Here is a 26,244-nt window from a genome sequence, read left to right on the forward strand (position 1 = left end):
GTTAAATTCGTTGATACACCATATAATAATAAAAATTAACAATTTATTAAAGGGGAACGGTCAAGCTTTAACCAGTTAGATAGCCCTATAGCCCATTAAAAACTAAAATTTATGGCGAAAACCGCCTCAAAAAATATTGAGTGCTTAATTTTTAATAAAATAAAGAAATTTCGGGAAATCGAAAAACGCGCGTCCGCCGCGACACCTGGTGAGAAGTTGGTGAGACAGAAAAACAACGTAAAAGCGCGCGCTGCTGAAGACGCAAAAAATATTTTTTGCAGACGCGCGGCGCGTTCCAGTTGTAAGAGACTAAAGGTGGATGCACACATAGCCTTCGCGCGCGAAATTTCGCTGGCAAATCTCGTCACGTCGCGTGACTTAAATAGAATGGAAGTCATGGCGCATGGGCGCGTGCGCGAAAATTCGCAGGCGAAATCGCTTGCGAACCGTATGTGTGTTTGGGCCTTTAAGCCTAAATTGCGCGATTTTAAAAGTTAGGATAGTTCGCAAATCGCTCATACGGGGTTAGGGGCGCTGGCGGCAGCCCCTAAGATGGCGGCGAAAATTCAAACCCAAACACCTGGCGTTATTTTTCGTTTCAACTTTTTGGGGCCAAAGCTATTTTTTCGAGACAAAGAAAGGTACGTGTTAGTATATTGAACGTCTTGTTAATCTTTTGATACGGAAATAAGGCCATATTTGGAAAAGCTTGGCCGTTCCCCTTTAATTTAAAGGAAAAAACTTAAATTTGCATGTATCATTTTTAATAAACCTAGTGGAACTAGGGGTCTGACATGTTTCGAACCGCTTTGCAGATCATCACCCAAGTCATCTAGCGACTTTTAATGCCTTCAATTCAGGTGGCCGGGTTAAATTACATAGGCGGGTGGTGGAAAGCCCTTCATGCCACGCGAGCCAACAGCTCCCTACATAGCACTTTCGCCAGCAAGGGGAGCCGGGTTCGATCCTAGCTTGTGGCACTGGGTGAAAACTCGGAACCACTCCTTCCGCGTTGAGTTTGCAAGTTATCTCTCCACTGGTTAATGGGGTTTTCCCCCCAGTTCTTCGGTTTCCCCTTCCATAAAAACTTGTCGAGGTTAGCGGTAATAGTGAAGGGCTTGCCACCACCCTCCTACGCATCGTAACCCGGCCACCTGAATTAATGGCTTTAAAAATCGCAAGATGACTTAGGCCTAAGGTGGTGCCAAGGGTATTAGCTGATTATTACGGTTAACCTCTGCAACGTTTTATGGAAAAAGGGAAACCGAAGAACTCAGAGGAAAACTACTTTAAGCAGTGGGGAGGGAACTTGCAAACTCAACGCGGAAGGAGTGGTTCCGAGTGTTTCACCCTGTGTCACAAGCTGGGATCGAACCCGGCTCCTCTTGCTGCAAGGCGAAAGTGCTAAAAGTGAATATTTTACACATTCTTTCATGATGTAGTGACGTTCAATTCAACGTAATATATAAAATTCTTATTTAAAAAATTTTGCTTCTCTCTCACCTCAAACGCGTTCATTGAGATTCCGAGAACTTGATCAAAGTCCCGGAAGGTCTTAAGACTTTTAATTTGTTCGAATTGCCTTCGAAATTCCTTCTAAGGATGTAATAACGTCTTATTGGACAACTACGTTTTGCGAAAGCTAGTCCAGTATCCATTAGGACCATTAATTACTTTTTTTTTCTTTCGTTGTTAATTTAGATCTTAGCTAAGTGACTTCCTAATCCGTTTTAATTGGGGGCCCAACTTCGAATTTTCAAATTAACGACCTGCCAATTCGATTACGGTGTTTGTGACCAAAATAATCCTGTCACGTGACTTAATAACCAGGGATGCGTTCAACAACCTTCTGATTCATTCCTGATTATGTATCAGAACAAGATGTTACGGACATTTAAGTACACACAATTCTCCCAATGTATTAAATATACAGGGTGTTTCAAAAGTTTACGAAAAAAATTTAAGGCGTTGTAAGGGGGTGAGTTGAGAAGTATGCTTGATTTTTTCCATTTTCCTACGATGAGTTAAAAGAGCGCCAGAGAGCTTCAAAGTGTGGTCTAATAGCCCCTGGAAGTAGGCTGCAACAAGCAGCAGGGAAACGGGAACATTCAGGTTTGGGTTCGTGAGATAGGTAAAAAAGGACTTTGTAAACAAATCGAGGTAACCAGCTTAAAAAAGTAAACTTAAACAGTATTTGTTGCAGTCCGGACACAATTTAAGTTCGAAACCTATAATTTTTTTGAAATTAGAGCCTGTTGCAAAAGTATTTTTGTCTAGGATTTGCCAATATAACTTCTATGGTCGAATCCTCGCCAAGTATTCTTTTGCAACAGGCCCATATTAAATAAAACCTGTTCTGTGATTTCCCTAGAAGTATAGTAATACAGGTCATACTTGTAAAAACGTTATATTTTAAATTTTTCAATATAGAAGGGCTCGTTCAAATTCGCACGCGCCTTTCAAATAAAACTAACATAAACACGTGACTAATTTATTCAGTGACTCGCGCACGCGCGTTTTGTGGGTATAGAAAAAGAGAGCGCCATTTATTGAAGCGCCTATTTACGACGCTGGAAATTACACGAAAATATAAATATTTAATACGGGAAAAAAATCGTAATAAATGAATCTCGTTACCTCCAAAATAATCCAATTTTCTCTTCTCAAGAACGACCTGTCATAAATACAATTTTAAGAGCACTTAGAGGAAATTACTAGTCATATACCAACGCAGTCAGGGGGGGGGGTATAAATGCTAAACAGGAAAGGGGGGTTTAAGAGGAGGTTTTGGAAGAAGTGTGGTGTTGGGGTAAAAGCAACCCCTGGCCAACCTAACTGATCAATTATAGAAGAGCAGCCAAAATTGACAAGGGTAGCAAAAAAACTCGCCGTTCCAATTGACCCCACTCGGCCATTATTTTTTGGCTGGCTGATTTCGGCCCCCGAAGGTGGTCATTTGCTTAATAACTCGGACACTCGCTCGCTTGTCTTTTACTTTACGCGCGTTATTATTCTTGGGTCTTTTTCGGCGGCGTTTTATACGGCAGGCTGGATCTTGTCATTTGTTTTGGGGGCGATTTTTGGACATAAGTGTCCTTCGTGGGGCTTATTACTATCAACCCTTTTACATTTATACCGCCCTCCCACACCTCCTCGCCTTCTATGGCGCTTTTCTAAGTTGTTTTACGAGTTGCCGCTAAGAGAAACCCTAAGGTAATGAGAATTAGAAGTGGTGTTACGGGGTGGCTTACGTGGTGACGCTGTTGTCGGCTGTCTGATAATTAATATAGTAATAATAATCAGCTAGTCTAATATCCAAGGCTGCAAGCCCCCATCATAGGCGTAAGTCAGCTAGCGACTTTTAATGCTATTTATTCCGGTTGCGGAAGTTTTGGGGGTTCAAAAATTCAAATATTTTAAAATAAAGTTTAAAATGTTAGATTCTATGTTACAATTTACAACTAAGATTGGTTTTGAACGACTTCAATTTTCCAACTCTCTATTTCACCGAATTTATTAAATCTATACTATGGAAAAAGTCGGTTCTAAAATCTACCATTTTTTAATATTTAACTTTAGTTTTTTTTTTCCCTAAACGCCACCCTCCGAAAAAATCCTGGGTGCGCCACTGGGGGATGGAATAGGGTGGTACAGGTGTACATTACATTTCGCGGCCTTTTCGGCTCATTTTGGTGACTAGTCTACTTAAAAAGTAAAATTTATTTTTCAACTTTTTGCGGTACTGTTTCCGCATTTAATTTTTCGGAAAATTAACTACTCTACAATTTGGTATAAAATTTTCCAAAACCCTCAGAAATAATAATTGTATTATACATAATATAATGACATATTCATATAATTATATAAATTAAGAAAGCGATTTAATTAAATACTGAATTAGACTTGCTTTTGCTAAACACGGCTCTATTGTCGTGAAAATCACAAGCAAATATGCCATACAAATACATAATTTTATCGCAGCGCGGTGGGCTGCATCGAATTTTTATTTTTGTGCCCCAACAAACATTTTCCTTCCGCCGCGACTTTTGAAGCCATTAATTCAGTTACAATGCGTAGGATAAAGTGGTGGCAAGCAGGGCCGGATTAACCAATAGGCCGAATAGGCCTGGGCCTAGGGCACCAAGCCTACAAGGGGCACCAAGAGGGTTCGAAAAAAATAAAAGTACCAAACTTTAATCATTTGCTTTTCTTAAAATATTTTCCGGAGTTATTTTAGTAAATGCGTCCACCCCTATGAACCAAAAACGATTGATTGTCACATTCTCTGACGGACTGCCGTCTAGCCCCTGACGACATACTAAATCTGGCAGCAAAATGAATTTTCTTTCCATTTCTCAATTATAAATTGAGGAAGCGCCTAGCTCGCTTCGCTCGCTATTGAAAGGGGCCACCAAAATTAACTTGGGCCTAGGGCCCCATAAAGTCTTAATCCGGCCCTGGTGGCAAGCCCTTCATGCCCGCGAGTCAACAGCTTCCTACACTCACTATTACCGTTAACCTCTGCCAGTTGGAATGGGTTCTAAGTGTAGCAACAACGTTATCTTTTTTTTAATTTATAATTTTAATTTGTTTCTTAGAGATTTGCATGGTAATTTGCGTTACCACGGATTAAGCGGTCTATATTTTATTTTCGCTTCGGAAATGGAGGGAAAAAGTAATTTTGAGTTCGGGAATGGACTGGATTGGATTTTCAACCTAGTCGTAATACAATGAGCCGGGAATGGAAATTTACGGAATGAGCCGGGAATGGAAATTTCGGGAATGAGCCGGGAATGGAAATTTAGGGAATGAGCTGGAAATGGAAATTTAGGAAATGAGCTGGGAATGGAAATTTCGGGAATGAGCCGGGAATGGAAATTTAGGGAATGAGCTGGGAATGAAAAGTTAGGGAATGAGCGGGGAATGGAAATTTAGGAAATGAGCTGGGAATGGAAATTTCGGGAATGAGCCGGGAATGGAAATTTAGGGAATGAGCTGGGAATGTAAATTTCGGGAAGGAGCCGGGAATAGATGGAATGATAAAACTATGTCAAATGGAATGGGAAATGTATTAAAAAATGGGAACTTGTGACAATGGTAATGGGCGGGAATGGTAAAATTTCTTTCTATTGTTTATGAAATGTTACCGTATCTTGTATATGGTTATATTTAACATAAGCTTATATATTATAAATATATATATATATATATATATATATATATATATATATATATATATTATAAATATAATATAACCGATCTACTCCGCTACCAGACATCTGACCAGATTCAGTTAGCTTATACGTTTAGTGCCAATATAATCTAATGGAAGCAAATCAAAATAAATAGTAATTAAAATTTCGAAAGGAATTTATTGGTGGATCTGTAAATTAGATTCCTGCGATGCATTTGATATCTGCTCATTTTCTTAAACTGTCTATTTTGCATTTGGACGAATATCAAATGATCTGATAATAACTTAGCGTCAAAGCGGATAATTAAATATCTGATCTATCGTAATTATTTCTTCCGTTCAGATAGAGTCACTGTTATCTAAGATTCGGTTAGTTCTACCGTAAGTGTATAATAACGTAACATAAGTGGGACACTTCCTATTCTTCACCAGACAGACTGCATTACGGGCTTCGGCGCCGTTTTGCGTCCGCTTGCTAGCGCGTCACAAGTAGCCTTTGACAGCGCCTCGCTAGGGGGAGATTTTCTTCTGGTGATGACGTCACTCCGTAACTAGCTCTCAGTAAAATATTCCCCAAAGTGACAAACTTATGAAAAATATTATATACTTATGGTTCTACTAAACACATAATTATAGAATTATGTCGTAACTTAATATTACAGAGGAGGGTGATTGTTTCATTACAATGTCATATTTAAAAAAAACGCTTTAAATTATTTTAAGAAAATTTCGTGATTGTAAAACATGGTTTTTTAATTTAATCTAATTATATTAATAAGATTAATGCTATTTAAAAAAAATAGTGGGTACCAAGGTAATTGGTACATAGTTAATGAGGCACGGTTTTTGCAATTTCTATTCGCGACCGACAACTATCACCCCTTTGGTTAGCCTTTGAAACCTAGATAGGTAATGGCTAAAGCAGACGCTATTAGTTTTTCCTCATCGTTATTCGTAAATTTGACCTAATAAATAATTATAATTGCAAAATTTGCATCGTTTGCTCACATTTTGATAAGTTTATTTAAGAAAAACCGTTCTTTGAACTTTTCAATTTGTCTGTATAGCAGACGCTAGATCATAAGCGCAACCCGGGTTAAGCTAGCGCGGTTAAGCCACCTAGACTCGAAAACTTTAGAAAATTCAGATTAAAGACGTTTACAAAATCAGTGTAAGAAAATTTAGAAAATTAATATAATAGTCATAAGTAACATAATAACAATAAGTATGACAATTAACGAAATTTACAACCAAACTGATTTTCATAGTTATTGCGTAATCAAGATGTTTTCTCAGCACAGAGCCCTCTAGTGTCTAAAATACGCGAAACTTCCGCTAAGCCGAAATATCTGGTTTCCGATAGATAGGCGGAATATTGGGCTAAAATGATAAAATTAAAAACGTTTTTCTCGGCGCCAAGAGCTCATGTTTTTTATCACGCGTGATTCACACGCGGGCTTCGAAACAAATCCAAAGCCCCTCGCGACTACAGAACGTGCTCTCAGATATTAGGCTTAAATTTCTATCAAAAAGTAGTCATCCAAAACGGTAAGTCGCGAGTCCAAGTCACAGCTTGAAGAGAGTATCAGTGCCGAAAAAAGGTTCGGTTAAAAAATTAGCATTAAAGTAATAGGAAGTGTCATACTTATTGTTATTATGTTACTTATGTAATAGTCAATTAAAAGACCTCAGCACTTTTGAATTTGGCCACGTGGTCATTGGTCAGTACCTATAGCTACGTTACTTGACCAGAAGCGGCCAAAACACTGTTGAGTCCAAAAAAAAGAGAATATTGATGAAAATTCTCCCAAATTGTTTAGTCGCGTAAGTTTTTCTAGGCATTCTTTTCGGTTGCAAAAAAAACCATTTAGGGGTGATAAAACCCCAATTTAATGTCTTTTTTACTAGCAAAACAGCAGTGACTAAACAAAGAGATAAAACTATCTAAAGCCACGTTTTCACGCTTTTAGCTAGTAAAATTTTGACTTGGGCTATAGAAATAGTTTAAAATACTCGCTCACACTACAATCATTTCGGGTTTATAAGAACGCTTATAGTTTGCGCTTATAGCATGCGCTTGCGAAACTAGATATTTTCGCTCGTCTAGTAAGTAAATCAGGTCACTGCCTTTTCTAATTTATGAGATAAGCTAAAATTCCCTATTTCCGTGAAAACGCTTTTGTACAAGTTTCGATGAAAACGCAGCTTAATGTATGGTGAATTAGACTTTTCAGGTAACACAGAGCCACAGAATTTCAGCCGGAGATTCCAACAGTAGATCATTTTGGCCCTTTTAGGGCTCATCAGTAATGTGTAAATTTTGACTTTCGATAAAACTATCCTAACGTTGGATTTCAATGGAAGCCGGAACGTGAAAAATGTCTGCCGGTTAGCGACCGATATGCAATAATTGGTGAAGAATTTCTAGTGTTGTTAATTTTCCGGAAAAATAAAATGCGGAAAAATTTCCAGAAAATTTTGGAAACTTTTTCGCAAATCGGAAAAATAAAAAATTGAAACATTTAATGTTTTTAAATGTCTAAAATCAGTAAATATACTACAAAAAATTAATAGTGTTACATTGTTAATCAGTTTAAACTAGTCTAGAGGTTTAGTTTTACTTTCAGATCCGAAAAATTAGGTGAAAATTCCGCTTTATTTAAATATGCAAACAATGTATTAGACTAATCATGGAATGAAAACTTTTTTTTATTTTTGTCGGAAAAATACGGAAAATTTCCAGAAAAAAGACATCGATCATTTTCCGGAAAATTTTCCGACTTACAACACTAAGAATTTCACTATAAATTGTAATGGACTGCTCACAAATATACGGCACCCTGGTAGTATATTAGTTTTACTGATATCGGCAGATTTCCAAGCAAATTAAGAGTTCCTACAAAGTACTGATGGGTTCCAAAAGGTTGAAACCGGTCCACGGTTGGAATCTCTGGCAGAAATGTCAACTTTTTATGTTAAAATACCTTATACTGTTCTTGTAGGTCATAATGTTTATGAATCGTGTACTATATATAGCAGGGGCGTAGGAACGTTCTAGAAGTTGGAGGGGGCAAAGATAAACGAAAAGGGGTCTGGAGAATGGTTTTTAATTTTTAATGGAGTGTAGCTTCTCCGAATGCATGTGTATTTGTTACTACTATGTAAATTGGCGGGAAAAGAATATAAACCCCGGGAATGGAAGGATTGATATTATTGGCCGCGTGTTTTGGTTGCGTTAGAAACTTCCGGAAAATCAAATCAGAGTAACCGGAAACGGTTAACGCAACCCGGTCTCTCTTTAAAAACGAGAGGCGCAAAAGTTCCACTAGACAGAGCCACACCTTCCATTCCTGGGGCTTTATATTCTTTGTATAAACTGTATATGCTTTTAAAATGATAATTTGAGCATTTTGAAGATTTCAACTGACCAAAGGTTGGAGGGGGCAATAACATTAGTTGCCCCTCCCAGCAAAATTCTAGGGAGGGGCATTGCCCCTCCTGCCCCTCCCGGTTCCTACGCCCCTGATATATAGTATACGAGTCATTATAGGCTGGTGTCGTCCATGTGTGTGTGTGTGTGTGTGTGATCGGGTATGATTGGGAACGCGAAAAAAACGTAGCCAAGCGGGGGAAATTCCTCTTAGTTTGCGTTGTGTAGATCATCAAGGGTCAAGAGCCCTATACAACGGCAAATTGACGTGGCAACACAGGTTGAAGTATATTCGTTTCACGACTGCGCGCATGCGTTTTTCGGCTTCCCGGCTAGAAATGAAATATAAAAAGATGGCCGAACGTCGTCGAGAAAATACGAGCATTCAGGCAAAACGGGTTTAGTTTCTAGTCAAAATTAAAGATAATTCATAAATAATACAAAATCTAGTTTCAAATTGAGTTTGTGCAATAAAATAATTAGCGATTTGACCTGTATGTAATTGTAATTCGGTTATTTCTGGCTATTTCGTTGTCAATTTATCGCTAAGACTTGGATGCTTTTACATTTATACATATATTTCTTTTTGGCCAATACACTCAGCGAAGAGCCCTGGTAATGGTTATAGACGCGCTCTGTCAATCTACCAGGCGTGAGTTCAAATCTCGCTTCCGCTTATATTTTAGATAAATTTTTTTCTGTTAATTTTATTTTCAGTTTGAACATTTTATCTGCTTTTTATATCAAATAATTTATATTACTGAAATTCCTCGAATTAATTATCTTGTCATTTTAATTCATTTTGGGCTCCCAACGCCATCTCGTGACAAAAAAAATAACTAAGAATTTTGGAATTGCTGTATTTTTCAATTATAATTATTTATAATAGTATTTAATTTCAGTAGTATTTCCAAAAATATTAAAAATATTAAATTACACTCTTTAAACTAAAATAACTACTAACAATAAACAATCTGAGAAAACACACGGGTACACGATTCATATTACAAAAATATATTTTTGTTTCCTTGTTTTTTAATGGTGCCACTGTTTTTAAGTATGAAAAACCGATTATGAACCCATGAACTATGTATTAGTTATTTTTGGATTTTGTTTCTCGAGATCTCGCAGTTTCACTTTACATTGAAGACTCACTATCCCGCCTTGTAGAGTTGCCAGATGAGCGGTTTCCCCGCCCGATTGGGCTGGTTTTCAAAGCGTTTTGCGGGGGAAAAAGGCTTGGGCGGAAGGCTGGTTTTTGTGGTTTACACCAAAAATCGCCTGCCCAGAAGTCTAAGGAATAATTATACCGTAACAAACCCAAGAGGAATTTTATCGAAAAATAAATTTTCAAGTTACCTTGTTTTCGAAATAAAGTAGCGAAACGTGAACACGTTAATTTAAATAAATGCTTAGGCCAATCGAATTTTTCGAGATACCTGGTTTTGGAAATGAGGTAGCAGCATGCGTACGAATTTTTATTTGAGTTAGATGGCGCCTGTATCAATTGGTACGAAATATCATAATAACTTAATCTTAATTTAAAAACGTAATGTGCATCTGGAGTAGAAATGAAATCGCCAACAATGACTAAAATGGGCAAATGCGCACTTCCTAGCCCCCGATCTCACAAATGTTAACAAAGCCGGCGAGGCCATGATATTTGCAATTGATTTACGTATCACGTGTTATGGTACCTCTAACCAGGGAGTCTTATAGAAGCTCCCTGCTCTAACGTACCGCGAGAAATCGTGCGGACACCGTACGTGAACCTAATACACACAAATCCTCTAGAACTAGAAAACCCATCTAGTGTTTACAACGAAGTTAAACAAACGGAAGCTTCAATGTGTGCTTAAGTGTGCGAACTGAATTTGCCATTAAGCTCAGTAGACAATCTACGCCTGTAGCACATAAAGTCGTTTTAGGGTCGGGGTACGGTCGAAAAGTCGCTTTATAGTCGACGACCAAATGCCGACCTAAAAACGTCCGAACGTTTTTCGACACTAAAACCGTAAATCCTTTTTTGGGACTATTTATGGTCGGTATGCCGACCATTATCCGACTTAAAATAGACCTTACATTTAATTATTACCCCTGTGGCACAAAGGGTCGATTTAAGGTCGCGCTTTGCCAATTAATCGCTCAAAACTGTGAAACTTTGGCGATTTAATAAACCAAATTGAAATATTTTTAAAATAACTTCCTTTCTGTATTATATTTTTTCAAAAAAGATTATACAGGGTGTCCACTAAAAAATGAACCAGGAGTAATATCTCAAAATCTGTTTTTGGTACGAATTTGAAATTTTCAGGTCGCATAGAGCGTGTAGGGGGAATACCTACTATGAAAATGTCGATGACCTTGAATCATGTCTTCAAGGTCATCCAAAAATTATCTCGAGAACCGTAAGTGTTAGAAAGTTGGTTCGAATTATAAAGGTATTCCACGTCACGTATTATGTCTAAATAGCTTTGACCCGATCGGATTTGACCAATAGGAAGTCGATAAATGTTTTACTAAAATCACAAAGGTCGTAAAAGGGAAAATTGCAAGAAAGCGCTAATAACTCGAAAACAAATCGTGTTACATTATTGAAATTTGTTAGACGAACTCATCATGGTGGGAGTCTTTCAAGTTTGTAAAATTGGATGACCTTGAAAACGTGGTTCAAGTTCGTGAAAAAATTATCTCGCGATCCATTGGGTTTAGAAACCAGGTTTCAATTAGAAAAATGCGTATCACCACATTCTCGTCCAAGTAGCTTTGAACCATGTCTTCAAGGACATTCGAAAATGACCTTGAGAAATACCTTATAATAATGTAACATGACTTGTTTTCGAGTTATTAGCGCTTTCTTTCAATTTTCCCTTTTACGACCTTTGTGATTTTAGTAACAATTTTTTCGACAACCTATTGGTCAAATCCGATCGGGTCAAAGCTAGTTAGACCTAAAACGTGACAGGGAATACTTTTCTAATTGGAACCAACTTTCTAACACTTACGGTTCTCGAGATAATGTTTGGATGTCCTTGAAGACATAGTTCAAGGTCATCGACATTTTCATAGTAGGTGCTCCCCGTGTAAACTGGAAATTTCAAATTCGTAAATAAAACCGATTTTCAGATATTCGCCCTGGTTCATTTTTTAGTGGACACCCTGTATATTCAATCTGAGAATGTTTCCTTATTAAAAATCTCTCAGCTCAAGTAGGTTACATTCGTATAGCTAAATATGTTAGGCTAAGATATTATTAATGAAAATGTAATCGTTACTTTTACTAAGCCCCAAGAAACTCTAGAACTCTGTACTCTAGATTCAAGAGCTTTCCGATTGACGGAAATAAACTCATTGTTTCACTCCCGTTCATGGGACTTGACCAACTACATACATGTATATAGCTATTTATATAGCTATATTTACGGTTTTACTTGGTCATTTTCAGTCACTTAAAATATCAAAAAGTAAGTCATTTCGACGTATGCAGTACATTCTAAGTCGGGATGACGTCGTTTCGGAGTCGGTTCTTAGGTCTATTAAAAGGCGGTAAAGAGTCGACGTTTTGTAGGCGGCCGACCCCTAGGACATTTGGACCCTAAATCCAAAGGTCGGCTGACCGTTGGCCGCCTTTAGTGTTTAGTACCTTTTGCCGACGTCGGCCCGACTCTAATTTACTACAGGGGTAGTCCCTTTAAAGTCTTTCATCAAGTCACTTCCACATATGTCCTTAGGAAGTCAGTTACATATAAGAAAGGCAAAAGCTTCTAATATTATTCGTATAAGTCTGGCACCCATTCATTGAAGAGTTCGCTCTCTTTATTGATGAAACAACTGACTGTGGCGTAGTGAAACAACTGACTGTGGCGTAGTGAAACAACTGACTGTGGCGTAGTGAAACAACTGAGTGTGGCGCAGTGAAACAACTGACTGTGGCGTAGTGAAACAACTGACTGTGGAGTAGTGAAACAACTGAGTGTGGTGTAGTGAAACAACTGACTGTGGCGTAGTGAAACAACTGACTGTGGAGTAGTGAAACAACTGAGTGTGGCGTAGTGAAACAACTGAGTGTGGCGTAGTGAAACAACTGAGTGTGGCGTAGTGAAACAACTGAGTGCGGCGTAGTGAAACAACTGAGTGTGGCGTAGTGAAACAACTGAGTGTGGCGTAGTGAAACAACTGAGTGTGGCGTAGTGAAACAACTGAGTGTGGCGTAGTGAAACAACTGAGTGTGGCGTAGTGAAACAACTGAGTGTGGCGTAGTGAAACAACTGAGTGTGGCGTAGTGAAACAACTGAGTGTGGCGTAGTGAAACAACTGAGTGTGGCGTAGTGAAACAACTGAGTGTGGCGTAGTGAAACAACTGACTGTGGCGTAGTGAAACAACTGAGTGTGGCGTAGTGAAACAACTGAGTGTGGCGTAGTGAAACAACTGACTGTGGCGTAGTGAAACAACTGAGTGTGGCGTAGTGAAACAACTGAGTGTGGCGTAGTGAAACAACTGACTGTGGCGTAGTGAAACAACTGACTGTGGCGCATTTTCGGGGCAAAGCGTAATCACTGCGTACCCAGTTTCTTAGAATCAGGAAAAGGTTTTTCGAAAAGCGCCCTCTTTTTGTCATTGGGTGTAGTATAATTTTTTGATCGGCCGGGATTCGAACCCGCGCCCTCTTGCACGACAGGTGAGCGTTCTACCGCAGAACCACGGATACAGTTACGCTTCACTAAAAATTAAAAACTCTTCCGAGGAGAGGTATATTTTGGCTTGCCAACTTGTTTCTCAAACGTTTATCAACAATGTAACGTGCGTTTTTATGGTAAAATAAATTTTGTTAACCTCTCTTCACACGTCGTTAATTTCAATTCACCCTTTAAATAAACTTCAGAACTAGTTAGGTAAAGTATTCCGTCTTGCTACGTTTCATGCTCTTTCAAAATTATTTTCATGAAAAATTAGAATAAAATGATATGACAGGGAACTGAACCGTCTCTTACAATGATTTAATCATATACACTACTGTTATGATAGATAACTTTGTTAATATCGGCTGTACCCATATCGGTGCATCACTTCCTAATTATTTAAATCATTGGATTGTTGAATATTCTTTCAATAAGATTTCTAATACTCTTGGAGATCTCAATTCAATTCAAATCAGCTCAATTATATTTTTTTTATTTCGGGCGACTTATAGCCTTTGAGTATAAATAGTTGTGTTGGGCATTTTCGTCAAAGAGCCGCTCACGCTCACCTCTTTTTGAGCGGTAAAATTTTCGCTCCTCTCTCTCCGCTCTTTTTTTGAGCGGTAAAATTGGCGCTCCTCTCATTTTTGTTTTGCACTCTATTGGAGTTTTAAATCCAATGTTAATCAGCAAAGCTACACCACACTAACTAACTAATGAAACTAGTGAGAAATCATAACGTAGTGATTTAAAAAAACAAACGTTTATTAAGAATGAGTACTTTACAAGATGAACGACATATTAGGAGTGACGGTAATAATAAACGCTGTAAGCGAATATATATACACATAAGGTTAAAAAATAGTAAGATAAGATTAGTGATTAAAAATATATCTTATTTACAATAAACATTTTTTAACCTATTAAAAAAAACTAAACGAGAAAAGCCGATAATGCTTTTTATCTTCAACACTCGCCCTCGTTGACGACTTTCTCGTACTGCCGTAAACTGAGATTCTGACGGTGGCGGGTGAAGACTTCTTTAGGTAGTGGCTTAGTGAAAATGTCGGCCAGCTGTTCTTCACTCGGGACATACATAACGTCGATGACGCCCTCTTCGACCAGTTCACGAATGTAGTACTGACGAATACTGATATGTTTCGTTCGGCGATGAAACTCAGGATTTCTGATGAGTTTAATGGCCCCTGCATTGTCGACTCGGAGTACGGGTACATCATCGTCTACGTTGAGACCCAGGAAAGACTTGATTCGTTCAATCCAGACGACATCTTTCGCCGCTTCAGTGGCAGCTACCAGTTCAGCCTCTGTGGTTGATAGGGCAACGGATTGTTGCTTTCTGCTCGCCCAAGTAACTGGAGTTGAGCCAATTAGGCATACGATCCCAGACGTTGAACGTCTTGTTTTCTCACAACCACCGTAATCAGCGTCGCTGTAGGGGATGGTTGTCATGGAATTCTCGGACCTGAATAAGAGACCCAGTGATTTGGTCCCTCTGAGATAACGAAAAATTCGTTTAACTCCATTCCAGTCAACGACCTTTGGATTCGCCATTGCTTGGGACGCTCGATTGACTGCGTATTCGATGTCAGGTCGTGTTCCTGTCGCTGCGTATCTGAGACTTCCAATGGCCGAGGCATATATGGTCGTTGACTCGAAACTCTCCTGACTTTGGTTGGTCGTGTCTGGACTGCCGATAGGAGTGCTCACTGGTTTACAGTCTTGCATGTTGAACCTTTCAAGAACCTTCTCGATGCAGGCGCTTTGGTGTAAGAAGACGGAGCCGTCGCTTAACTGATCGATTTTCCGGTTATGATTTCGAATTCATCGCTGAAGTCGTGAAGAAAGTCATCAACTGCTTTGGTGGTACTGCCGGCAACCAATCCATCATCGACGTAGAGGATCAAGACCAAGAAAACGTCATTAGTTGAGTAAATATATAGACAGTGATCTCCATCAGCACTCTTGAAGCCATGGTTCTGAAGCGATTTGTCAATTCGTTCATTCCAACATCGTGGAGACTGTTTAAGACCGTAGAGACTTTTCTTTAACTTCCAGACTTGTCAACTACTATTGTCGAAACCTTCAGGTTGACGCAGATAAATTTCTTCGGATAGCTTCCCATGAAGGAATGCGGTCTTTACGTCGAATTGCCCGAGGTTGAGATTTTTCTGGGCAACTAGGTTGAGAAAGATTCGTAGTGTCTCGAATCGGGCAACTGGAGCGAAAGTCTCATTGAAGTCGATTCCCTCTCGTTGCGTAAAACCTTTTGCGACAAGCCGGGCTTTGTGCTTGATGACCGTCCCATCTTCATCATTCTTTGTACGAAAGACCCAACGATTTCCGATTATCTTGCGACCAGGTGGAGGATCAACCATTTCGTAGACGTCGTGTCTTTTCATTGCCGAAAGTTCATCTACCATCGCTTTCTCCCACTCGGCGGATTCGTTGCTTGAACGTGCTTCTCTTGCAGTCTGTGGTAGAGTATCACAGATCAGGAAAGCTTTATTTCCTGGATGACAGGTATGGCATAGCTGAACTCTCTTGAGCGTTGAACGATCTCTGAGTACTGGTCCACTCTTCTCAGAGTGGTTGTCTGACATTTCGTCAGAGACTGTTGCCTCATTGCGTCCGGTAGCCACGTCTTCCGACGCTTCGACGGATTTGGTTGTCTCGTCGTTTGAGTAGTCGGCAGCTCTGGTTGGCATGCCCGATGTTACATTAGTGGCTCTGGTTGGTCCGTCTTTTGATGAGTTGGTGGCTCTGGTAGGCTGGTTTTCGCCAACGAAATCGTCGGTCGATTGCTCGCCCTGGCTGGAGGACTCCCCAGAGACAGGAATCCAGGAATCAGGAACGCACGTCTCGGGATTGAATTTGACATCTCGTGATCTTAGTACGTCGTCCAGCTCTGGAACATAAACTCGATAACCGTCTGCATTGTCTTCATAGCCAACCAGGAAACCTTTATACGCCTTCCGAGACAGCTTCCTTCGCTTCTCTTTGGGTATGTGGACAAAGCACTCAGTGCCAAAGACACGCAGATGCTGGATCGATGGGTTTGTCTTCCCCGTCCATAACTCAAACGGCGTCTTCCCAGCAATGCATGTAGGTGCTGTTCGGTTCAGGATATAGACGGCCGTGTTCACCGCTTCAGCCCAGAGTTTCGGTGGTAAGTCCGATCTGGAATGCAACATGGCCCTTACAGACTCCATAATTGTACGATTTTCTCGTTCAGCGACCCCGTTCTGTTCGGGCGTGTATGGCATGGACTTGCGGTGATGTAACCCTTCTTGAGACGTCCATTGACGGAACTCTTCATTGACATATTCAGTCCCATTGTCCGTGACCAGCTCTTGTACTTTGTGATTGCGGGTTCGGCAAAAGGCAAGGAATTCTTTGAAACAGTTGACAACTTCGGATTTCTTCGTTAAGAAAAATACGGCTCGAACGCTGGAATACTCGTCTTTGAATAGGAGGTAGTATTTTTTCCCCTTCATGGACGGTGTCGGTGATGGTCCCCAGAGATCTGAATGGATCCTTTCACCTGGTTTCGTAGCCTTCTCCAAACGAGTGCCGAAACTGTGCCTAGTCATCTTGCCGTAGACGCACCCTTCACAGAGCTTGTCAGACGTCTGGTTTAGAACTTCGTATCCGAGTCTCCGTAACGTCGCTGCTACATGCCGTTTATCCTGATGACCCATGCGTTCATGCCAGACTTGGAGATCTGCTTTCCGGTCATTTCTCGGATCTGCTGCGATGTGAGCGGAGCATGATGGCTGCATGACTTTAATATCCAGACGATACAGACTCTCGACCTTGCCAGGTACACAAAGGTTCCTTTTGCCTCCGACAACTTCATAGAGACCGCAAGAATTTGCTGTGACCTTGAACTCTAGATTCTTGTTTCTCTTCATTGCGCTTTTTAGCGAGAAAACATTGCAGGCAAAGTCATGGATGTGCCAGACATTGTGGACTACCTCTTGATAGAGTTTCTTTCCGATCCGGAACTGAATCCTTATGTCTCCTTCACCATCCGCTATCATCTGCGTCTTGTTTCCAATCTGAAGAGTCGCTGGAGTAGCGAACTTGCGGAAGTTTAGGAACTTTGTGGCGTCGTTCGTGATATGCTGTGTAGCACCCGAGTCAAAGTACCACGCTGCTTCAGACGATGAGCAAGCAACGAGACCGTTTGCTGCGATCAGACCCCCGATGCTGGTGCGATTACTTTCGTCAACGCTCGTCCTTCTAGGAGTTTCCCTTTGTCCTCGGCAGTCTTCTGCTATGTGACCAAACTTTCGGCAATTGGTACATTTTGGCTTACGTCTTACGGTTTTCTTCTCATTTGAGGTGCCAGAGTAACTTCCGTTACTGCGTTTTACCATAAGACCAGAGGAATCTCCAAACGCGTCGCCCTCTCGAGTTGCACGGCCGATTAACAGACGTTCTAATTCTGCGACAGTCTGTTTCTCTGTAGGCATCGTATCCCAAAGCATACCAAATTCTCGGTATTCGTCCTGCGGTAGGGACTCGAAAATACATGCAATAAGGATGCAATCGTCGAACGTTACGTCCTTTTCTGTCTTTGCCGTTGACAAGATATCTGTCCAGAGAGAACACATCTGGGCAATGTGGGTGGCCATATCGACGTCCGGTGACTTCGTAGTTCGCATGAGCTGCGCCAGAAGCTTTCGGAGACGATTTGAAGACTTCTGCTCGAAAATTTCAAGTAGTTTGTCCCACATCTCCTTTGGTGTCTCGCAATTGGTAATCATGTTTTGGACCTTCTTGGTACTTCTTCTTGTTTGAAGTGTATTCAGACTTCTCTGCTGCTGTTGCTCCAGGTACCGGTTCCGTAGGTTCAATCCATTCGCCAGTAAGAATCTCGTATACGTCTCGAACGGTTAGGATGTCGACTATTTGTCTTTTCCAACTCCTCCAATTCTCCGGACCTGATAGCTTCTCGACGTCTTGACGAAAAAGACTATCCATGGTTACTCACGGGAACTGTTGACAGGATACGGATTACGGTGATGGTACCTGAAACCGGGATACAGCAGACTTGATCATCAGCATAGTAGTGGCGCAGTGGGAGCGTGCTGGGCCCATAACCTATTGGAGTTTTAAATCCAATGTTAATCAGCAAAGCTACACTACACCAACTAACTAACTAATGAAACTAGTGAGAAATCATAACGTAGTGATTTAAAAAAAACAAACGTTTATTAAGAATGAGTACTTTACAAGATGAACGACATATTAGGAGTGACGGTAATAATAAACGCTGAAAGCGAATATATATACACATAAGGTTAAAAAATAGTAAGATAAGATTAGTGATTAAAAATATATCTTATTTACAATAAACATTTTTTAACCTATTAAAAAAACTAAACGAGAAAAGCCGATAACGCATTTTCGTCAAAGAGCCGCTCACGCTCACGTCTTTTTGAGCGGTAAAATTTTCGCTCCTCTCTCTCCGCTCTTTTTTTGAGCGGTAAAATTGGCGCTCCTCTCATTTTTGTTTTGCACTCTTTTAAAAAGATATTTTACCGCTCATTTTCGCTCATAATAACAAATCCGCTCACAATGAGATGAGCGGTGCCCAACACTTAAGTGTAGCCAAAAAAAGAAATACCACACATTAAAATATTACAAAAAATATAATTATCAAAAAGTGTATGCATAACTAAATAAAGTGAAACTAATTCACAATGCGTTATCCCGAATAAAATCCTTCTTAATTTTTTTACAGAGTAGAATGAGGTATGGCACTCTTTTTAAATGTTTAAAAATAATATTATTTTTTAACCCCATTATAAAATATAGAATTTAATCTTTTTACCGTTAAACAGTAAGGTTTATATAAATAATTATAATTTCGTGTGATTTTTTTTGCTGCGACTAAGTTCAAAGTGTGTGTTAATTTTCCGGAAAAATAAATTGCGGAAAATTTTCCGCAAATCGGAAAAATAAAAAATTTAAACATAAATTACCTTTTAAGGGTTTTTAATGTTTTTAACTTTTTATCGATATAAAATGTCTAATATCAGTAAACCTACTACCAAACATTAATAGCGTTACATTGTTAATCAGTTTAAACTACTCTAGAGGTTTAGTTTTACTTTCAGATTCGAAAAAATGAGGCGAAATTACCGCTTTATATCAATTTGCAAACATGATATTAGACTAATCATGGAATGAAAACTTTTTTTATTTTTTTCGGAAAAATACGGAAAATTTTCCGACTTACAACACTAGTTCAAACAATGGGTGCTTTTCATAAAATAGATTATTGTATATAAATTTAAAATAACAAAAATCGATCATTTATAAGGCTGGGCGAATAACCGAATAATTCGTCTCTTCTGGTATTTGATCGAATATCGAATAACATTTCTATTATTCAGTTTTAATTATTCGGTTAATATTCGGAGAGTTTTCGGCGAATATTCGGAAAATATAGACTTTTATTCTCGTCTGAGCCCCAATCGGCCTATGCCGCCTTGGATTGTCATAGGTCACCTATGACGTCATTAAATAATTCAGTTCTACCATTTAGAGATTAAAATTTAAAATATTTCGACTATTAGACTTGTTATTCGACTAATACTTGAGCCTATATTCGACGGATATTCGGCATATTATTCGACGAATTTTCGATAAGGTAGTATTTGCATTAAGCCTAACTATTGGATTTTTTATTTCGAAAACTTCTATTCGTCTCGGTATTCGATTAGAAATTTTTTGGTAATTTGATGTTCGTCTCGATTGGCTAAAAGTGCTATTCGCCCAGCCTAAGACTCCTCTGTATTAAAAACGGGACAATGGTAATTATGGACGGTAATAAAGTCATTCATTCATTCATGTGCGTGTGGAACACTTTTACCTGGTTATTTTTACGATAATTAAAAATATAATAAAACGATAAAACATTAAATATTTTTAGTTTCCCCTTGGTAGGTATCTCCTCCCTGTACACGAGTGTAGTACGTGTGGAACACTTTTACAGGCGCTAGTAGGCCAAAAATTGACTTGGTTGCGTTTACCATAATTATAATACATATCTTATACAAAAATAGCGTTATTCACCCAGCCTTAATAATTGAATTTAATTTATTTTTAGTAACGAGTTATTTTGGAAGAGCTCAGCGATAGGATGTAGACAAGCTGAGTTTGAAATTTTTCGAAGTTATCTCTTTTATATGAGCCAAAATCTATATATATTATTTATGGATGTATTATCCCAGGCTATGACACCATATATTAGGTGAGGGTAAAATAAGGTGTAGTGTAGTTCAAATAAGATTTTCCTTGGAAAAAGATATTTACAATGACTGATTAGATAATAGATATTGGTCATTTTTTTACCAAGATTATTTATTTGCTTATCCCAACTAAGTTTATCATCAAATATTAATTCCAAATATTTACATTTCAACACTCTTTTAACGTAGCAAGTCATATTTCTATAGAATGTTTACTATGGTTTTACCGTGGTTAGCAAAAATCATATATTCTGTTTTCCATTACACGCGTTTTTCGGTCGCTATTCTGATTAGCGAATTTAAGCTAAAGATATTAATTAACATTAGTGCGTCATCCGCATACATGACAGACTAAATCAGTTCAATTCTGGGTTTTCAAACTAACTATTGAAAACGATTTCGATGCTATAGTTTATTTGAAGAAGTTCACATGGGCCTTACATAGCAACTAGTATTCATCTTTATTGTGTATTTTCAAAAAAAGCAGTATACACGACGACTAAGTATTAAATCATAGATTGCAGACCAAAAGGTCTTTTACCAATGTTTTAGTATCGTCCAAACACTTCATGTAACCTGGCTTACCGCAAAAATATAAACACAAAATGCTTTACCCTTCATAACTACCCGCCGAACCGTTTTCGTCTTGCTTCCGAAACCAGCGCAGCCAAGACGAGTTTACAACAAGTATCTTCGTTACTTGTTTTGATCAGACGACGACTCAATTAGATTATTTTAGATATATAACTAGTTAACCGTTTTATTGGTCGTGTGACTGTGGCTGTATAGTAAGCCCAATGGTAAAACTGATACTAACAAGGATTACTCGTATTTACCCAATATATGTATATTTACTCATATTTACCAAAATTGACGTACATTGGTCCAAATGTACCAGATTTAGCCATGATCTGAATTATGTATCTAATTGATGAACCTTTTTTAATTTTTTGAAAAATATTGTTAGGGAGGAGCCTTAAAATCTTCGATTTTCCCGTGTTAATTTTCATAGAGAAAATCAGTTTTTAAGTTGTGAAAAACATTTTTGGTTGCCATGGCAAAACGAAAGTCCATTCTTGTCCACCCTTTTAGGGATTTTCAAGTTACATGAAGGTCTACTTACCACCCGAGTTTGAACCAAATCGGAGATAACCACCTCGGGTAGTCTTGTAAGTCGTTTATATAAATCTTGTTGCTCCTAGATTTAAATATGACACCAATCGTGACGTTTGCTACCTTCGAAAATTTATTTTTATTTTTGTTTTACAGGACCTGGCAGAAAGGTCTCTAACCAGTTAAGCGTTATACCCCTGATACCCATTTGTTCTAGTTTACTCTGCAGGAGTCTCTTATGCGAGACGCTATCGAATGCTTTTTGAAGGTTGATACCTAAGCCGTATTGGCTAACACACAGCGCTCTGAGAATTGTATTATAGACTGTTTCGCTCTGAAACCGAATTGTTCATCGGCTAATAAGTTATGTTTTTTATAAAATAGGTTAGCCCAGGGCCTAAAATAGTGGGTAGTTCGGGCAGTTCAAAAATCGGATTTGAGCAGTACTATTCATAGTGAATTTAAAGCAAAAAAGTACGAAACATTTCCGGTACATATCGACAAACTCATGTGATTATCACGGTTTTTGTTGAAACTCGGGGGTTAGGTAGACCTTATGGTAGTATGAAAATTACCAAAGGGAAAATTTGCAATGGGCTTTAGTTTTCCCATGGCAATCAAAAATATTTTTGATCTCTCAAAACGAAAAAATCTGCATTTAAAATAGCATGGGATTTTCTCGGTTTCACTTACTTAAAAATTTTTAAAAATTAAATTTTCAAAACTTTTGGGTAAAATTGATCAATTTTGGTTAAATTTTAACAAAATTTGGGTAACCGAGAAAATATCATGCTTTTTTAAATGGAGAGGTCAAAACATTTTCGGTTGCCATAGGAAAACTAAAGCCCATTGCAACTTTTCCCTTTGGCAATTTTCGTACAACCATAAGGTCTACCGAACCCTCGAGTTTCAACAAAATCCGTGATAATCACCTCGGGTAGTCTCCTTGTAAGTTACTTATTTACAGCCCTCTTTTCCCTCATAATATGGTTGAAATATTCGTCTGCTACAAATTCTGAATTCCAACTGCTTTTACAGCTTATTGAAATTATGTTTAGGGGTATATTTGTTTTTGGGCTGTTCTTAAAAATCCTTATTTTAGCAAAAAAAAAGCACGGAAATTGGTCTGTAGTCACCCGGGATGTGTGAATCAGTGGTGTAGAAACCACGGGGACAATGGGACAATGTCCCCTCCTAAATTTCCTACTAGGGGACAACCCCTGTGTTTGTATCCCCCCACCCCTGAAATATTGTGAATTTGTTTTTACAACCATTACGAAAAGATAAATTTGTCGTTTTAGGGGTGAGTGTGAACCTGGCTATAGTGATGTCAAAAAAACCGTCAGCCACATCGAGACGAAAATCTGCCACGATATGGATTCCTGATTTCCTGATCGATTAGATAACAAGTCGTTTTTGGAGCCATTTCTATACCAAAGCTCTCAATGTCAGTATCCAAATAACAGACTTCGTTTAAAATTGTATCACCAATCATTTTATTTACATAAAACCCTTCTGTATTCTGGAACCAATTCCCCTAAATTCCTAATCTGGTAAATAAGGGGCGGATTCGTTAAGGAGCCATGTTTCTGCCAAAGAAAATAAAAATAAATCTATATTTTCCCAGTTCGTTTCTTTTAATACATTACCAAAAGTATGAATCTTAATAATCTCGAATTTTGAGCGTTTTACCAGAGATATGAAACTTCGCCGAAAACGACAAGAAAAATGATGCCTTGCGGCCAGGAGTAAACGCGCATTCTAAACCGAGGATTTTAGACGCAAAAAGTTTAAACGCATTATAGACGTTAAAGGTTTACGCATTTCGTCTTTTTAATCTTATAGTTACTTAAAATGCCCGGAGCATATTGTTCAGCTCTTCGTTGCAACAATTCTAAAGAAAAACAGAGTAATTCTCTATTAAAGTTTCCAAAAGATAAAGAACGGTTATATATAACATAAATAATTTTTATTAGAACAATATTTAAAATTACAGTTCACAGAAATGGCTAGAAAATGTAGGAAGATACGATCTTTTTAAGAAAAATACGGATTATCTTCATCAAAATCACCAAATATGCGCCATACATTTCGAAGGAATCTTGTTTTATGAATGATAAAACAAAAAACACTTACACCTAGGAGCAACAAACACAGCACAAGGAGAACGCAACCCGTCCAAAGTGGTGCATTTTCTTGTGTTCATTTTTCATTGGTTAGAATTCCCCCCGCCCGTAAAACGTTCAGTGTAAAGGCTCGTCCAATGAAATTTGTACACAACACTGCCTTAGCGTGTTTAAAGGCTAGCTTCGTGCTCCTTGTGTTTGTTGCTTTTAGCTGGAACCATCAAAGGTACATGTTTCATTAAATAATAGCCTAGATGGATTCTAATCTAGATCGCTCTGTTCAACATTTTGTGTTCCATTTGCTCCGATCAAGTTTCGCGTGTTCCATTTCCCGCTCTCGGGTGCTCCGATATCGCCCAAAACCGATCTGCCGATTTCGACAGATCAACGGATCGAGATCGAGAACGGAGCAAATTTTCGCGTGTTCCTTTTAGATTTTTTGGCAAAATGGCAGACCAAGACGCGAAAATTGAAATTACTAGTATACGAAAAACCACAAAGCGCGGGAATATATTAATGGAATGTTACATTTGTGGTTTTACTCTAGTCGATTCGGGCGAGATCTATGACGTCAGAGACAGATTCAGAGCGAATCTTGAGCAATCAATTCGAAACGCTATTATACATATAATACATTAGTGTTGTTAATTTTCCGGAAAAATAAAATACGGAAAATTTTCCGCAAATCGGAAAAATAAAAAATTGAAACATAAATTACTTTTTAAGGGTTTTTAATGTTTTTTTACTTTTTACCGATATAAAATGTCTAATATCAGTAAACATACTACAAAACATTAATAGCGTCACATTGTTAATCAGCTTAAACTATAGTCTAGAGGTTTAGTTTTACTTTTAGATTCGAAAAAATGAGGCAAAAATTCCGCTCTATTTCAATTTGCAAACAATATATTAGACTAATCATGGAATGAAAACTTTTTTATTCTTTTCGGAAAAATACGGTAAATTTTCCGACTTACAAAACTATATAATATAAACTTCCGGTTAACATTTTGGGTCTTACCATAAACGCATTAAAAATAGTTAGAGAAAAGACCACTAGAGGGACACAAGTATTGATTATAAAAAACGAGTATCAAAACCAGAGAACAGTCGTTTTAATTTTATTAATCACCTTCATTCCCCCGCTGGCTTTCAGTTTCCCAGAATCTCCTCTCGAGCAAAAATAAAAACAACAGCCCTGCTTTCGAAGTCTCTCTACAACAGCCGCCCGACGCAATTCCGTAAACGCGCTATCACTATCAGAAAAGCTATAAGATCGGGGCGCGTAACGTCGAGTTATTTAATCGCGCAATACCACGGAACGAACCGAGGGGGGGGATAAAGGCGCGTGCCTGACGCGAGGATGGGGGGAAAGGGCGCTCAACTTCCCGTTATTCAATGGCGCGACACTAGGGAACGGGAAAAGGGGGGGGGGGGAATAAAAGCGCGTGCTGGACGCGGGGGGAGAGTAAAGGGGGAAGGGGGGATATAATTTCTCGGAAATGGCGCGTGCGGTATCTCGGTACGAGTACATTTTGAGAAAGCCCGCGCGATTGAGGCGCGCTCTGGCGGCGAAATTATATATCACCTTCATTTCAAGATGCCGCCTCCGCCGCAGTGGCCAAGATGGAACCAATTAAATCATCTTAGCACTACGCGCTCTGGCTGCCGGTTGCGGCCACCCTTCGGATAAAAATAATAACGAAAATACTGGAGAGGGGGGGGGGTAAAGAGTTACCGAAGAAGGGATGGTTGTTACGAGATGGCGCTCGTAAGTTCATTTTGAGAGCGCTTAAAGATTTGTTTTTAACAAAAACGTATATTTAGAAGTGTTTTAAAAATTGTAAGATAGAATTTAAAAATGTTATATTTTTAATAAATATACGTTCAATGATTTAAATTTATATTTATATTCGATTTGAAGATTTAGAAGTTAAGAAATGAAGAAGGTTAATAACGTTATAATTTTAGAAATACATTCATGATTGAAATTAATACTTGAAAATTTTGAAGTTAAGAAGGTTATATTTTTAGTTACGCGTTTAGTGATTGAATTAATATTTGAATATATTCGATTTGAAAATGTTGACGTTAAGTGGGTTAAATTTTTGGTAATATGCCTTCAATGATTGAAATTAATATTTGAATATAATGCGATTTGAAAATTTAGAAGCTCGAATGTTATATTTTTAATAAATGTGCTGTCGATCATAAGTAAATTAACCGTTAGTGCGACAATTAGCCACTATTTTGGCCAAGCTGATTTCCAGATTTATTGCGCAATCAAGGTTTATTTCTCAGCACAAAGCCCCGTAGTGTTTAAATATTCCCACGGAGAAATGCACTACTACCAAATAAGATAATTTACTACTGAGCTCGGTTGAGAGTCCAAGTCGGAGCTGCTTGGAACAGTGAGAA

General features: G+C 38.6%; 1 protein-coding gene across 1 annotated transcript in view; it reads left to right on the forward strand.

Annotated features, from left to right (window-relative positions):
- The first annotated feature begins 613 nt into the window (after positions 1–613).
- The window catches only part of LOC149966264 (uncharacterized), an 85,903-nt gene continuing 60,272 nt past the window's right edge, over positions 614–26,244 (forward strand). Inside the window, exon 1 of the mRNA XM_090171224.1 lies at positions 614–641. The gene's annotated coding sequence lies outside the window, so the exon portion shown is untranslated. The remainder of the gene's footprint in view (positions 642–26,244) is intronic.

Source organism: Leiobunum rupestre, chromosome 1 (assembly GCF_980474605.1).
Source record: "Leiobunum rupestre chromosome 1, qqLeiRupe1.1.hap1, whole genome shotgun sequence".
Taxonomy (NCBI): Eukaryota; Metazoa; Arthropoda; class Arachnida; order Opiliones; family Sclerosomatidae; genus Leiobunum; species Leiobunum rupestre.